The 17,451-nt window shown below is 51.6% G+C and overlaps 1 pseudogene; it reads left to right on the top strand.

The window, feature by feature from the left end:
* LOC112632400 overlaps positions 1 to 17,451 on the top strand; it is a 66,046-nt pseudogene that overhangs the window by 43,391 nt on the left and 5,204 nt on the right.

The raw sequence follows: 17,451 nt of genomic DNA, 5'->3' as shown, positions 1-17,451 counted from the left end.
GATGAGCCTCCACCTGGCTGCCTCTGCCAGGAGAAAAGAGTAAAGACTGCAGCGGGGAGAAAAGCCAGCTGGGGCCCTTTTAGAGTCAACCCTGCTGCTCCGATTCTAATTTTCAGTTCAGATTTTGCAGGCATGAGTGTGGGTCCCTGAGGGCCTGCCCTTTGAATTCTTTCGGTGAGGACTGACTATTCCCCAGGGGCTTCTCACTGATCCCTGGAAACACATCCCTCAATTCACCAGCTCATCCCTTTCCAGGACATGCTGAAGCACACACCTGTGGACCACCCAGACTGCCTGCTGCTACAGGATGCCCTCCGCATCTCCCAGGACTTCTGTGTGGCATCAGTGAGGACATTGATCCCGCTGGACTGTAGTCACAATGGACTCCCAAGGGTCAGGTGAGCTCAGGTCCCAGCAAGGCCTCACACTCAGGTTGAGCAGCCCAGGGTGGACCAGTTCCTCCGATGATACAGGCATCACTCTGTGCCCCTTGTCTCTGCAACCCTGATACCCCATTCCCAGCCAAGGAGACGTCTTCAGTCCTTGGTCACCCTGATTTGATTCCCTGTGGCATTCTGGGCCCTAGGCTGAGAGCTTTAAGCCCAGTGTCTCAATAATCCTCCTAAGAATCCAGTGAGCCAGGAGAGGACACAGGCCTGGAGAATCTCTCCAGGTCTGCCACACAGTCTTTGAGCTGTGTCAGAGCCGGATTCCTTACCTGGTTCTGGCTGTCTGGAGGTGCCAGGCATTGTCCCCTGCACCAGGGAAGTTGGACTGTGAATACCTCATTCTTGAATGCAGACATCTGCCTCTGGCCAGTGTGATGCCATCAGGGTGACCTGGGTGGCTAAGGGAGCAGGACATCTCAACCACTTTAGATCAGCCTTCATGAGCAAGAACCAGGAAGGGAGCCCCACAGAGGGAAAGGCTGGTACTAGAGGTGGCCAAGGCCATCCAGGTTGCTGGAACATTCCACATGGGCTCCTGGATGTCAAACAGCAGTTTCCCTAGGGCCCCTTCTTGATGCAAGGGTGGGGGTTAGCCCAGTGAGGGGAAGCAACACTCAGCATTAGAGGCACAATTCTCCCCTGTGTGTCGGCAGCCTGGCCCAGATCAAAGGCTGCATGACTGATAAAGGTTGTTAAGTGGCCCTTAGGAGTGAAGATTGCCTGGGTTCATGCTCATTTGTTACATTTGCGAGCGTGGGGCAGGTCTGGAGAGTGTCTGATGGTGCATAAGGAGCTGTTTCTGTGCAGTTGTTGGTTCTGGTTTGCAAAACCATGGAATGTCACTAGTTTATTTTGGTCTGGGGATATCTGAAAAATCTCTGGAAGACTTCGAGTAGCATCGGTTGTAGGTCATCTTAACTGTACACTTTCAATACACGCACCTACATATTGCAGTATACGTAGGTCACACAGTGTGTCATGGAGACAGGAAAGACTGGGACAGATGGTCACTGGCCCATGGGAGCCCCCCTGACTCTGAGGGTGGCTGAGGGGAAACTCTGGAAATCCTCATGGAGTAGAAACCATCCAGAGCCCAGGTGAGCGGCATCTGTAGACCCCAGGACACTTCAGCTTCCCGGCAAAAGGCAGCCTGGGGTCTCCCATTCCCTGGGTGTATTTTTTTTTAATGTATCTATCATATATGAATTTGGGTTTGGTATTTGGCTCCCTCATTGTGTCTGTTCTGTATTTTTGTGTTAATGCGAATACCATATTGTTTGGATCACTATAGCTCTTCTATGTCATTTTTAATCAGGGAGCATAATACATCCATGTACTTTGTATTTCCCAGTGCTAAGATTGCTGGATGACATAGTAGTTGTATTTTTTCATTTGAGGAGGAATTGCCGACTATTGCTCATAGTGTGTACATCAATTTACATTCCCACCAGTAGTGTCAAAGAGTTTCCCTCTCTGCAAATCTACACTGTTGATTGCCTTTTCAAAATTCTGTTTTTGTTTTTGGCAACATACATCTTATGTGGATGGGGACACTCTCTTAGTGTGGCTTTGCTTTAAATTTTTTTGATGATTAGTGATGTGGACAAGCTTTTCCTTTACCTGTTAGTTCATTTCCTGCCTTCTTTTCAGCAATTTCTATAGGTTCTTTGCCCAAGTTTTGTTGGATTATTTGGTTTTTGTATTTTCTTACTCTGTATTAGTTTCTGGTATATGTCAGATGAATACCTTCAGCGATATAATTCCTTATACTCACTGCCTCGCAGCATCCTCTGCTCATTCTGTCTTCTGCTGAATGACCACTGCCTGTGACCCATTCTTCTCCCTCCGCAGGGCAGGGCCCCGACCGCCTGCCTCCCATGTTTCCTTATACTCATGGAGGCCTGGCCCAGTGCGGGGCCAGCCACATGGCACAATGTCCAGACAGGCCAGTTGGCATGGAAAATGGCATCTGGGGTCTCTGAGTTGATTATTGAATGCAGACTCACCCCGCTCACAACCAGTCAGCACCACTGCCACCCAAGCAAACCACCCGGGAGCCTGGAAATTGCTCTGCCCACCTGTTGCCATGGGCACAGACACATACCACAGGGAGGACTGACAACAGACCCAGGCCGTCTGCCCCTGATGCCCAAGGATGACATTCAGGGACCTGAGGATCACCCCAGCCCACCCACCACAACCTGTGTCCATGTAGGCTCCCACAGGGCCTGAGGACAGACTAATCCCTCCCAAAGAACCCCCACCCCACAAGTGCCCAAGTACTCCATCCAAGGACCTGGGGATAGACCTGCCCTTCCTGCCAATTCTGGCACATGCTTGCACCAGCAGGGGGCCTAACAACAGGCCAGACCACCTGCTGCCGGCATCCAAGCCTGCCATCTTGGAGCCTGGGATCACCCTGCTCTACCCATGAGCACCATCGGGGGCCCCAGGGCAGGTTCATCCCACCTGGCATATGTATGCATGAACTAGAAATGTGTTTGCCTGCCGGGTGCAGTGGCTCATGCCTGTAATCCCAGCACTTTGGGAGGCCAAGGCGGGTGGATCACCTGAGGTCACGAGTTCGAGACCAGTCTGGCCAACATGGTGAAACCCCATCTCTAAAAATTAGCCGGGCTTGGTGGCACCTGCCTGTAGTCCCAGCTACTCTGGAGGCTGAGGCAGGAGAATCGCTTGAACTCAGGAGGCGGAGGTTGCAGTGAGCCGAGATTGTGCCACTGCTCTCCAGCCTGGGAGATAGAGTGAGACTCCATCTCCAAAAAAAAAAAAAAAAAAGCGAAAGAAAAACAAATGTGTTTGGGGCTGTGATACTTTCAGCAACTCAGAGACATGGGGAAGCAGTTGATACGACACAAAAAGTCCATGGCAGATCCAGCTGACAGATGTGATGGCAGTTCTGCTATAAAATCAGTCTTGGTTTGACATTAAGGTTTGTCACAGCTCTTGAAAATTTGGCAGTGAGGTTGAAGGTCTCTCAGAAATTTCGTGTACCCTTGTATTGTGTATGCACGAATAAAGTTAGAAAAATTTTTTTTTATCTTTCTCTAGAAACAAATATGAACTTGGGTTAACTTTCTGAGTTGGTTCCCTTGGAAACCTGGAAAAGGCGGAATGTCATCTGTGTTGGGTTACCAGACTACATATAAAAATGGCCCATAGTTGGTCATCATTATCTGAATTGGGAGAGCTATGAATGAATTGTAAACAATGGGGGCGTCTAGAGTTAGAGAAGAGTAATTGCAATTTTTGAAGTCTGCCATCAGTTGGTTTTGCTATTGTTAGAAATGTTTTGAAGTCTATGGTCAACTTTTTGGTGGCTTACTTTGGAGAAAAAATCAAGAGGTAAACCATACTTTGGGTTTCCCTGAGTGCAGTGGTGTTTGTAACTAGGTATGTCCATTGCTGGGACTCTTGAAAACTTTGACCATGGGACTGTTAAAAGAAATCTCAGTTCCTTTTTGGGACACAGACTTCTAAGCCGGGTAGCCCTGTGCCCACCCATGTGACCTTGTTCCTTTGCACCTGAGGTGTCACTTGAGGAGCAGAATCCAGAGAGTAGCCCCTGGACTGAAGTGTGGACAGCTGTGAGGACTCCTGCTAAAGACACAGGCATGATACCAGTCTGCTGGCACATGGTGTTTCGTGTTTTGTATCCTTCTACATGATACCAATGGCACTATTGGCTTCATAGGGACGATTTTAGTCATGTCAATGTGAGATGTATAATTGAGCTAAGGCCAACCGAAGGCATGGTGGGCATGTCAACATCACTAATCATCAGAGAAACACAAATCAAAATCACAATGAGATATCATCTCACCCCAGTTAAAATAGGACTTTGTCAAAAAAACAGGCAATATTGAATGCTGGTGAGGATGTGGAGAGAGGGGAACCCTCAAACACTGTTGGTGGGCATGTAAACCCCTGACCTCAAATGATCTGCTGGACTCCTCAGCCTCCCACAGTGCTGCTGAGATTACAGACGTGAGCCACCATGCCTGGCCACAAGTGGTATTGTTTTAGTTTATATGCGATGGTTCATTTCAAGTACATTGAATACAGTTCCCTTCTGCCTGTTTGTGTTGTATCACAAAACCCATAATGAAACTCTAAGACCAGAGCATTTGTGAGCCACTCCTTGATTTTGAATGGGGCATGGATGGACTCAACCTCTTTTAATTGCTCCAATGAATCCCATGAGATTTTTAAAAAACATTCACTTTAGATTCAAGGGGTACATGTGCAGGTTTGTTACATGGGTATATTGTGCAATGCTAAGGTTTGGGGTATGAATGATCCCCAGAACCCAGATAGGACCCAATATGTAGGTTTTCAGCATTTGTCCCTCTCCCTCTCTCCCCTCTGTGGTTGTCCCCAGTGTCTATTGTTCCATCTTGATGTCCATGTGTACCCAGTGCTTAGCTTCCACTTGTAAGTGAGAACAGGTGGTATTTGGTTTTCTGTTTCTGCTTAATGTGCTTTAGATATGACCTCCAGCTGTATCCATGATACTGCAATGGACATAATTTCATTCATTTTTATGGCTGAGTGGTATCCCACAGTGTATATGTACCACATTTTCTTTATCCAATCCACTGTTAATGAGCATCTAGGTTGATTCCATGTCTTTGCTCTTGTGAATAGTGCTGTGATGAACATACAGGTGCAAGTGACTTTTTTTTTTTTTAGAATGATGTATCTGCCTTTGCAGATATACCCAGTCATGGGATTGCTGTGTTGAATGGTAGTTCTTTTCTAAGTTCTTTGAAAAATCTTCAAACTGCTTCCCACCATGGCTGAATGAATTTACAATCACACCAACAGTGTATAAGTGGTGGTGTATGCCTCTAATCCCAGCTACTCAGGAACGCTGAGGCAGAAGAATCACTTGAACCCCAGAGGCAGAGGTTGTGGAGAGCCGAGATCAACCCATTACACTCCAGTCTGGGCAATAAGAGTGAAACTCCATCTCAAAAAAAAAAAAAAAAAAAAAAAAAAAATTCACAAAGCTCAATAATAAAACATGGGGAAAAAAATTGAACAGACTTAAGAAGATACAGATGGCAAACACACACATGAAAAGATGTTCAACATCATTAGTCATTAGGGAAATGCCAAATTAAAGCCACAGAGATACTGCTACACACCCAGAAGAATGGCTAATGTTTAAAAAACTGACGATGCTACATGCTGTTGAAGATGTAAAGCAATAGGAACTCCCAAACACTGCTGATGGGGATGTAAAACTACAGCACCACTTTGGAAAACAGTTTGATGGTTTCTTAAAACATTAAAAATACATCTACCTTATGATCCCCGCATTCCACTCCTAGGTATTTACCCAAGAGAAAAGGAAATATATGTCCATGTAAAAACTTATGCATTAATTTTCATAGCAGTTTATTTGTAATAGCCAAAAACTGGAAACAACTCAAACGTCCATCAGCAGATGAATGGATAAATTGTGACACACCGTCCAGTGGAATACTCGGCAATAAAAAGGAACTACTGGTACACATGAGTAAGTCTCAAAATCATTATGCTAAGTGAAAAGTCATATAGAAAAGAGTACATCTGGCCAGGTGCAGTGGCTCACGCCTGTAATCCCAACACTTTGGGAGGCCGAGGCGGGCGGATCATAAGGTCAGGAATTCAAGATGAACCTGGCCAACATGGTGAAACCCCGTCTGTACTAAAAATACAAAAATTAGCTGGGCATGGTGGCATGCGCCTGTAGTCCCAGGTACCTAGGAGGCTGAAGCATGAGAAGAGCTTGAATCTGAGAGGTGGAGGTTGCAGTGAGCTGAGACTCCACTCCAGTGTGGGTGACAGAGTGAGACCCCACCCCACACACACACACACACACACACAAAGTATATTTTATATGATTTTATATATTTCAAAACCTATAAAATACAAACTATGGAAACAGAAAGCAGATCAATTGTTGCTTTTGGATGGTGGTGGGCAGGGAGAAGCAGGAGGGAGGGATTACCAAGAGGCATGAGGAAACTTTGGGGTGACAGGTACATTTACTACCTTGATTGTGATAGTGGCTTCATGGATGTGTATATGTGGCAGAATGTATCATATTGTACACTTAAATCCAGTAAATGCTTGGAATGTCCACTTCATTGTGTTTCAACTATACCTCAATTAAGGGTTATTGTAAAAACTAAAATATTATTTTTAAAAAACAGGCTGGGCACGGGGGCTCACACCTGTAATCCCAGCACTTTGGGAAGCCGAGGTGGGTGGATCACAAAAAAGATAAAGTAAATAAAGGCTACAAATAAACAGTCGGATGAAGAGATAATATAAGGTGAGGACTGGAAGACTCCCAGGTACGGAAGTTTCTGTCCTGCTGGAGTTGGACACATGGATGAGTTGGGTTTTTTTGTTGTTGCCCAGGCTGGAGTTCAGTGGCTCTATCTGAGCTCACTGCAGCCTCTGCCTCCCATGCTCAAGTGATCGTCCGCCTCAGCCTCCCAAGTTGCTGGGACCACAGGCATGTGCCACCACGCCCAGGTAATTTTTTTTTATTTTTGTAGAGATGGGGTCTGTCTATCTTGCCCAGGCCAGTAGTGAACTCCTGGGCTCAAGCCATCCACCTGCCTTGCCTTCCTGAAGTGCTGGGATTATAGGTATGGGCCACCGTGCCTGGCCGTGGATGAGTTCTTCCTGTCAGCCTCCACATGAAGCTCCCCAAACCCTGTCCCCTTTGGCCTTTTAAAAAACATAATTTAAAAATTAAAGACAGGGTCTCACTATGTTGCCTACGCTGGTCTTAAACTCCTGGTCTCAAGTGATCCACCCACCTCGTCCTCCCATAGTGCTGGGATTACAAGATTAGAGATGCCAGCTGTCAGGTGGCTAGGTAGATTCAGTGTAAAGTCCTACAAGATGCATTTTAGTAAAAACAGCCACCTGACAGCTGGCATCCGTCCATTCAGTGAAGATTGTTGGGCACTGTGGATACTGTGGAAGAGGCAGCAGTAGCAGCTGGCCTGCAGAGTGAGGTGCAGTGCCGGAGGGCATCAGGACAAGGTGGCATTGTGATTGGTGTCTGAGGAGTGCCTCCATGATAATGGAGTCAGTGCAAAGTCCCGAAGACCCGGAAGGAACAATAGGAAGGACAGTTCATACCCAGCTGCCCCACTCCAAAAAAAAAAAAAAAGAGGAGAGGACGGGAGCCAGCAAGGTAGGACAAGGGGGGCCGCTGGAGTGTTTTCGTTTTCAGTGGGGGAGGGGTGTGCTCAGATTGCATGCCAGTTGCCAGGGTTACAGTAGGGAGACAGGAGTGGGGCTGAGACCTGTGATTGGGAGTCTTCAGGTAAGAGTGGTGGCCCATGGGGACTGGCGGTCAGGTGAGGCTGGGAGTGAGGTGTAGAGGTGGGAGCAACTGGACAGGACCAGTGAGGATGCAGGGGCGGCTGCCCCGGGCTAGACTCTGGCTGCTCTGGCCGTTGGAAGTCTGGGGAGGCAGCTGCTTAACTCAGGCTTGGGCACGTCCACCCGGCATGTCTGAAACAGCCAGCAGGGGTGCAGACTCGTCAGTGAGAGCATTCCTGAGCCCAGCATCCAAGAAGCAAGGGAGGTTGAGAAGGTGCTGCTACGAGGCAGGAGGAGGTAACGGGAGCCCCCAAAAGTCCAGATGAGAGCATGGTGTGCATGGAAAGTGCTGGGCAGTTTTGGCATCAGTGAAGTCATGAGGGGCTGTGTGTGAACAGGTGGGCTTGGGTGTCACCAGGAAGCCTTGAGACAGGAGCAGGTTGGTTCTCCTGGAGACCAGGCCATGGGATAGTGTCGGGACTGGGGCATGGACAGTCTTCCTCCACCCCCAACCCTCCTTGGAGCTTTGAGACACTGCAGATAATTAGCAGGTGATGTGATAAATACTACCTGTGGAGGGTGCCTTGGGCAGGGAGGACAGGGCCACCAGGAGGGGTGCCCTTTGGGCCCCTGCTCTGAGCTGCTCATCAGGAAAGGAGAGAAACTACTACAAGCCCGGTGTTGGAGCCTGGTGAGACCCTGTGAGGCCTCAAAAGTAGCAGGTGCCTCCTACAGTCTGCGTGTGGCCATCTCAGGCAGTCCACCCAGCAACTGTTCTAGTTATCCGTGTTCTTCAGGTAGGAAACTGAGGCCAGGAAAGGAAAGATTACCAAGATTACCCACACTTTCAGTGGCTGGGGTTGAGTTTGAACCCAGGGACTCTAGGACCCATGCCTCTGCCATCCTGCCTCTGAGTTTGATAGTTGGACTTGGTCCATCAAGTGCCAGGCCAGCCCTGTGGCTGGGTGCTCCCAGGCATGCACAAGCTGACAGTTCTGAAGGGCCCAAGCACTCGGCCATGCTCCAGCCTGTGTCCTCACATCAAAGGTGGGTGCTAGAATAAATGCTGCAAATGGCACTGGGGGTGTTGGCCAGGCTCTGGGGGCACAGGAGCTCTGCCCATGCCCACCGTTGGCCTGTGCTGACCTCCCTCCATCACAACTGAGTGGCACCAGCCCTTTCATTGAGCTGAAATCTTCCTTCCATCCCTTCAGTGGGTCTTTGTGACTCAGAGAGGCTGTGGCCAGGTACAGGATCTGGGGTGGCCCCTGCTTCTCTGCTCTGTGGCCTTAGACAGTGGGCAGGATCTGAGGTCAGGCCCACCTGCAGCAGGGGTTACAAAGAGGCAAATTGGGGCTTAATGTTGGGAAGAACTTGCCAACCAACTACAGTCCCGCTGTCTTTGAAGATAGTGAGCTCCCCATTGGGGAAGGTATGTAAGCCCACCTTTCTGGGATGTTGGAAGATCAGAGACCAAACACTTGAGATTCTGTGATCCTAATATTGAGTCAAATGCTATGATGCTTGGATTTGAAGTCAGTTTCATTTAGCCAGTTTACCAAGTGTCTCCTTGGTGCAGGACACCAGGAGACACAAAATGACCTGGATGATAATGGGTTTCTGGCTCCCAGGGGTCCCTGAGATGTTGTTCTAGCAGTTCTGGAGTATGGGCCAGGCACAGCTGGCATCTGGACCCATCCGCATTGCTCGCTTATTGTCAGCCTCATGACTGCAGTTCGCGATGTCACCACCCATGCACCCCCCCCCCCACCCCGCCCCACCACGGCCCTCACCATGGCCCGCTCAGGGCATGAGGCTTTCTGGGTGATTCCTGATACTCAGTGTGGTCAGCTTCCTGCACCTGCCAGCGGGGTGGGGCTGCAATGAGACGCCAGTTGCAGGAAGTGGTTTGCACAGCCTTCCTGGTGTCGTGGGTCACTGTCTTGTCGAGTGGCTTTCATCAGATCCCTTCCCCTCTCAGGCTGCAGGTTCCTATGCCAGGAGCTCCCTTCTTGCCCCACCAGTGCCTTGTTTTCCCAGGTACAGAGCTGGGGCAGATCCCAGCCCGTTGAAACAGACAGAACTTTGGAGGCCACAGTGGGCCCATTTCTCAGACGGGCCATGTGGCTGGATGCTGAGCCGGGCACTGGACTGGCCCCTTGAGCCTCCTGTCTGGCAAAGGCCCCTGAGGCAGTATGGACTGCTGGTGCCAGCAAACAGGGGTGACAAGGAGGTGAAAGTCACTAGGATGGTGGGGCGGCACCCCCCCCAAGCTGTGTTGGTAGCTACCCCTGGCTGGAGGCCAGCTTGGCCCTGGAACGCTCCTCAAGAAACAAGGACACAAGAGAGCCAGCTCAGCCAGCCTCCACCTAGCGCCCCAATCAGCACTCCCTTCTTCCCATGACCCCTACCCTCTGCCTGCCTCCTGGAACTGGCCAAGGAGCTAATTGATACCCACCAGGGTCTTAATGAGTGAGCCAGGGTTAAGGGGTTACTGGACCCGGTCACACATTGACCAGTTTCCCAGGGCTCTCAAAGTCCAGACTGGCCTGGCCTTGAAGGTCTTAGTTCAGCAACCTCCTTTTCCAGCCTTGACACCTCAGGGCTCAGGAAGGGCCTAGGGTGGTCAAGAGGTCTGCTGAAGCCCTCACTTCCTGGAAAGGCTCCAATTCCTGGCCTTCAGGGTCAGGTGGTTCCTTCTTCCTGGCAGATCCTCCCCAAATCCAATCCCAGCTCAGGCTGGATTCCCTATTCTGGTGTCTGCCCTCCCCTAGGGCTCTTCCCCCTGGGGTGACCGTACTATCTCATGCCCAGCCAGGTCAGGGCTCCTTGAGAGAAGAATCTGGAGGGGCCAGGATTTGATGGGAGAATGCATGATGGAATGAAAGAAGGAATTTAAGCGTGCGCCTTGCTAAGACAATTCTGGCAGGCTGCGGACCATGTGTGGACCTCTATCTGAGGGCTTAGAGGCTTGGGCCTGCCAGCCCTGTGGGGGCACCCACCCCATCTCATTGAATGGGGCAGAGCAGGTGAGGGTGTGATGGATGGATGGGCCTCATCCCCCTGCTTCCACTGCCTGGGGTCCTCCATCAGCCTGTCTGCTCAGAACCCTGAAATTGGGGGTTGAGGAAGGACCCTCCTGGATCATGTGACTCCCTTCAGTCCAGGTGACCGGGGTCCTTGGAGTGACAGTTCCTAGAGTCCTGCCTGTAGCCCTATAAGTTGGGGAGAGGGCCTGTTAGGAGAGGCATCCCTGCCCTGGGGTTGTAGAGGTGATCTAGGCTCCTCAGACCTTGTGGGGCCTCAGATGCTTACATCTCCAGCCCCTCCTGGTGTGGGCATCTGACTGCACCCCAGCTCTGTGGCCTCATCTCCCAGGGAACCTTTGGTCTAATCTGTCTCCCGCTGAACCAGGAGGTAGAGATTGCAGTGAGCCAAGATCGCACCACTACACTCCAGCCTGGGCGACTCAAAAAAAAAAAAAAGAGAGAGAGAAGAGAAAAGTGCAGCATGAAGAAACAGGCCTGGGAGGATCTGGCAGCCTTGAGTGTGGATGGGGGGTCAGCTCTGGAGTAGAGCCAGAGCTGTGATGGGGTTGGAGGACCCTGTGTCCTTGGGCCATGCTTGTCCCACTCCTGGGCTCTGTGTGTGGCTGTAGAATGGGGTGGGGCAGGGCCAGTTGTGCAAGGGGTCATTGCCCAACTGCAGGTGGCGCCTGCCACCTCACAGCTCTCTATATAGGGATATATATAGTTCTTTCGACAGGTTTCCAGCAGGTCGTAGTTATTAAATCTTACTGAAATGGTGTTTTTTCTAATTCTCAACTCTGTACTGCAAGGGTAGACAGTGTGGGAGATGGATTCCAACTCCAGGTCTGGATGGTGAGCATCCGGTCCAGGGGTGTAGACAGGCCTGGGGAAGCCCCAGAGATCTGTGCGTTCTCATACCCAGAGATAGTGACTCCATGCTGGGGGCTGGCAGGGTAAGGGGTGGGTGGGTCCTGGGCTCACCCTCACCTGAGACCTCCTGGGGCCAGTTGACCTCGGTAAATCCCTTTTGTCTAAGCTTCAGTTTCCTGCCTGTGAATGGAGTTGAGGCTGTGCTCCAGTTTCACCCTTGTGGCTCTGGGGTTGTGGTGAAAAAGCCATCAAGCTGGGTTGGAGACTGGCTGCCATGTCTACCTCTTCTTCATACTCCTCTCTCTGCTGCATCCTGGGAAGCTGCTCAGCTCAGCCTAGATTAGGCTCAGTTGTGTCTGTGTGTGCATGTGCTTGTACGTGTGTTGGAAATGTGTGGTACTGACACCAGAGTCAGTGTCTCTGGGTGAGTGAGGCTTGCACATTTCTGGGGACAGGGAACTCACTACCTTATATGCCCAGGGCAGGAGCTGTGGGGTCTGGAGAAGACTTCTAGGCCAGCCCCTGCAGTCTTTCCTCAGGTGACAGGGCTTCCCCAGACCCACTTCCCCCTAGGTGCCCTCTGCATTTAGAGGGTAGAAGACTGGGACAGAATGTGACACACTTAGCATGCGAGGAAAAGCCTCCTTCATTCTGTAGGCCGTACCTCTGTTGACATGACCTTTGATAAAGTGCCTCCCCTCCTGTCTCCCCTCTCTGGAACCCTCAGCTGCTGCCAGGCTTCTTCTGTGCTCCACTGCAGGCAGCTCTCTGTCTCCCTACTTTCCCCAGCCCAATATTTTCCTTTTGGGGTCAGCTGCGGGGGTCTGGGCTGTCGTTTGCCCACTCAGACATTCTTCCTGCCCACCTGCTGCTGTGAATCCTGCATGTCTCATATGCTCTCAGGCAGAGAGGAAACTGCTGAGCCGGCCAGGGCAGGGGATGGAGCCCTGTGACTCTCCACTTTAGACCCTTCCCAGCTGACTGCCGTGGAATGCAGCCACTTAGCAGGGCCAAATCCCCTGAGGTTCCTGTCTGCTGTCTAGCCTTCAGGGACAGGTCATGGGGCCTTGGTTCCTGCCCTGTCATCTTCGCAGTCACCCTGATCTTCAGGGGGAGGAACAGCCAGGGAAAGGGCTTGGTCATAGCACCTCCACCCTAGGGCTATTGAGGATCTCATGGTTGTGTGTCTGGTGGGTTCTGTCCAGAGCCTGTTTGAGAGCAGTGGGTGGCAGGACAGGCCTATGTGAGCCAGGCAGGCAGCAATATTGGGTCAGCCTTCATGTCCCCTTCTGTCAGCTGGGGCAGCCTGGAAGGATGATTGTGGAGTAGGTGTTTGGTTTTGTTTTGTTTTGAGATGGAGTCTCGCTCTGTTACACAGGCTGGAATGCAGTGGCACAATCTTGGCTCCTTGCAACCTCTGCCTCCTGGGTTCAAGCGATTCTCCTGCCTCAACCTCCCCAGTAGCTGGGATTACAGGCACCCGCCATCATTCCCAGATAACTTTTGTATTTTTGTAGAGATGGGATTTCACCATGTTGGTCAGGCTGGTCTCGAACTCCTGACCTCAGGTGATCCGCCTGCCTTGGCCTCCCAAAGTGCTGGGATTACAGGTGTGAGCCACCGTGCCTGGCTGCAGCTCTATTTTGACAATTTTCACAGCCTCTTCCCACTTCTGGAGGTTGCCAGCCTTCCTTGGCTTGTGGCTGCCTCACTCCAGTCTCTGTCTCCATGGTCATTCTGGTTTCTCCTCTGCTCTGTGTCCTCTCCTCTATGTGTCTGTCTTACAAGGACACTGTGATCACATTTAGGACACATCTAGATTAATCCAGGATCATCTCCTCCTCTCAAAATCTTTAATGTACTTTAGGCTGGGTGCGGTGGCTCATGCCTGTAATCCCAGCATTTTGGGAGGCTAAGACGGGTGGATTACTTGAGGTCAGAAGTTGGAGACCAGCCCGGCCAACATGGTGAAACCCCATCTCTACTAAAAATACAAAAATTAGCTGGGCATGGTGGCACATGCCTGTAGACCTAGCTACTCTGGAGACTGAGGCAGGAGAATCACTTGAACCTGGGAGGTGGAGATTGCAGTGAGCCAAGATCGTGCCACACACTCCAGCCTGGGTGATAGAGCAAGACTTGCTGTCCAAAAAAAAAAAAAAAGGCCGGGCATGGTGGCTCATCCCTGTGATCCCAGCACTTTGGGAGGCCAAGGCAGGCAGATCACTTGAGGCCAGGAGTTTGAGGCCAGCCTGAACAACATGGCAAAACCTCGTCCCTACTAAACATACAAAAAAATTAGTTGCGTGTGGTGGTGAACACCTGTAGTTTCAGGAGACTGAGGCACAAGAATCACTGGAACCTGGGAGGCGGAGGTTGCAGTGAGCTGAGACCGGGCCATTGCCTGGGCAACAGAGTGAGACTGTCTCAAAGAAAAAAAAAAATCTTTAATATACTTTTCCACTTAAGGTATTAGTCACTCTTGTGCTGTATAAGGTAATATCTACAGGTTTTGGGAATTAGAATGTGGGTGGATCTTTCTGCCGAGGGGAGGCAACATTCAACCCTTTACATAGGGTGACCCCAACCTGTGCCCCGAGCCCTCTCCAGGGTTCAACTTCTCAGCAGAGTCTGTGGCCAGGCCTGAGGGGAGGGTGAACATGTACCACCACCTTGTGGAGACGCTCAAGTTTGCCAGGGGGCAGAGGTGGAGGCTGGGGGACCCTCGCAGCCACCCGAAGCTCCAGGTGAGGTTGCTGAGGTTGCTGGGCTGGCGGGCTGTCCTCCTCCCTGGCTTGGGACTTAGCATGAAAGGAGGGTCAGGCCCGGCAGGGGGAGGTTGGAGGGAGATGTATGTGGTTCTAGGCCAGGGCAGGACTGAAAGGGATCCCGGGGTGACAGGTACAGGGGTCAGATGCAGGAGTGGCACCATATCTCAAAGGACCTGGAGAGTGGGTGGAGTCTAGACCTAGCCTGGGCTTGAGGGAGGCCTGGCCACAAGGTAGAAGACAGACTGGAGGTGGCCCCCATGGGGGCTGAGCTTGTCCTGCCCTTGGTTCTATGGATCCCGCTTGGCCCCTCACTGACCCTGCCACCTGCCCACCCACCCCAGAATGCCTCCTGGGACCTGCTGGGGGAGCCCTGGCCCAGCTCATCCGCCAACAGATCGATGGCCGGGGGGACCACCAGCTCAGTCACTACAGCTTGGCTGGGGCCTGGGGCCACAGGACAGGCATGTCCCCTGTGTCTGTGCTGAAGGAGGATGGCGGCGCCGTGGTTGCCACCAGCACCATCAACACACTGTGCGTGGGGCTTGGGGGAAGATGGATGGCTTCACTTCTCCTCTCCTAGACCTGCACTCCCCCAGCCCCATGTCCCCTCACTTGTCTCCATGGGGCAGCACCTTGCTTTTGGCCTTTGTCTCCTCCTCTAGTTCAAAAGAGGCCCCCACCCCTGACATCTCTGGCTGGAAAGGCTGCTGCTGGGGTGGCCCCAAGCCAAGACTTATCTGGGAATGGGCGGCCTCACTCAGAAGGGTGTCCTGATATGGGGGCACAGGTGGGTCTTTGGGGACCCCTCCTGGTTGGTGCCAGGGAGAGAATAGTGGCTCCAGCATGCTTTGGGGCAGCTGTAAAATGAGGGGGTCCTGAAAGGTGGGCAGGGCAGGCGGTGTCTGGTGGGAACCCCGGGTCCTAGCCCAGGCTCTGCCTTCACGGCTGCAGCTTTGGAGCAATGGCGTATTCACTATGGACAGGCATCATCCTCAACAATGAGGTCCTGGACTTATGCGAGCAATGCCCCCGGGGTTCCGGCACCACCCCCTCACCTGGTGAGAACAAGGCTTCCCACCCAGGGTCCACAAGGCCCCCAACTATGGAAGAGGAGGGAGGGGGCTGGGCTGGGGCTGCATGCTGACCCCTGGATGGGTTACTGCACTCGCCAAGCCACTATTTGCTCAGCAGTGAATGGAGACAGGGTGGGTAGAGGTCCCGGAGGGTTCTGGCCCCCAGTTCCAGGCAAGTGTTCCCCGTCCTTCATGGTGCCCTCCGTCTTGATCAACAAAGCCCAGGGGTCAAAGCTAGTGATTGGCGGGGCTGGCGGGGAGCTCATCATCTCTGCTGTGGCTCAGGTGAGTCTGGAGAGCTCCTGGCTCCAGTGTCTCCTCTCTGGGCAGCATACTGTCTGACTCTCCCTGGAGTGGGGATGTGAGGGCTGATGTAGGGTAGCGGGTACCCCCTTTCTCCCTGCATCCCTCATCTCTCCCCCAGGCCATCATGAACAAGCTATGGCTTGGCTTTGACCTGAGAGCAACCCCCATCCTGCATGTGAATAGCAAGGGCTGTGTGGAGTACCGGTCCGGCTTCAGTCAGGTGAGGCTGAGGTCTGAGCTGGATGCCTAGGGCAGACCCCACTCCCCAAGTCCGTGCTGCTCAAAGCCACCTGAGAGGAACTCAGTCATTGAGATTCTTAGGCTAGGTACACTTCAGCTTTGGGGGCCATAGGAGTTGGGGACCTTGATGGGTGAGGCCGTCAGTGGCCTCCAGGCCAGTTCTGTGGCCTCCAAGACAGAGAGCAGGGTGTTGTCTATGCTGCTCCCAGGCTGAGGATCTCAGCACCTTGGTCTCTGTTCTGTGGTTGATGCCATTTTTCAGAAGTGAGTTTTCCTGGCTGGGGCCTCTCAGACTCTCCCTCATGGTGACTTTTTCCTTGTGTGATTTGCAACTTTATTTGTAACTTTATTTGTAAAAGAGGTTGTTTTACCTGTGGCAGTCTGTAAAGTGATTTTCTTCTGGGGCACTAGGGCATTGGTGATAATTTTTAGTATATATAATTTTTTTTTTTTTTTGAGACAGCATCTCACTCTGCTGCCCAGGCTGGAGTGCAGTGTTGTGATCACAGCTCACTAGCCTTGACATCCTGGGCTCAAGTGATCCTTCCTCCTCAGGCTCCCAGGAGCTAGGACTATAGGTGTGTGCACCACACCTGGATTGTTTTAGTTTTTTGTTTTTCGTAAAGACAGGGTCTCTCACCATGTTGCCTAGGCTGGTCTTGAACTCCTGAGCTCAAGCAATCTTACCACCTTGGCCTCCCAAAATACTGGAATTATAGACATGAGCCACCATGCCTGGCCTACAAACATTTTTTTGATTCCCCACAGAAGCCCATGGTGCAGCTTCAGGGGGTGAATTCTCCTGGCTGACTCCCCCTCCATCCATAGACAGAGACTCAGCTTCCTTGGAGCATCTTTGGGTTGATGGATGCCCTTTGTTAAGAACTATTTAAAAGAGTGATAGCGGCCGGGTGCGGTGGCTCATGCCTGTAATCCCAGCACTTTGGGAGGCAGAGGTGGGTGGATCACAAGGTCAGGAGTTTGAGACCAGCCTGGCCAATATGGTGAAACCTCGTCTCTACTAAAAATACAAAAGAAAATTAGCCAGGCATGGTGGCGCATGCCCGTAGTCCCAGATACTCAGGAGGTTGAGGCAAGAGAATCACTGGAACCCGGGAAGCAGAGGGGGCAATAAGCCAAGATTGCATCACTGACTCCAGCCTGGGCAACAGAACGAGACTCCATCTCAAAAAAAAAAAAACAAAAAAAAAAAACACAATAAAAACCCCCACAACTTATAAATTGAGAAAGGAATCTTTCTTTCTCCTTCCTTCCTTCCTTCCTTCCTTCCTTCCTTCCTTCCTTCCTTCCTTCCTTCCTTCCTTCCTCCCTCCCTCCCTCCCTCCCTCCCTCCCTCCCT

Source organism: Theropithecus gelada, chromosome 10 (genome assembly GCF_003255815.1).
Source record: "Theropithecus gelada isolate Dixy chromosome 10, Tgel_1.0, whole genome shotgun sequence".
Taxonomy (NCBI): domain Eukaryota; kingdom Metazoa; phylum Chordata; class Mammalia; order Primates; family Cercopithecidae; genus Theropithecus; species Theropithecus gelada.
The sequence above is the reverse complement of the archived record's forward strand: the minus strand, read 5'-3'. Positions and strand labels throughout refer to the sequence as shown.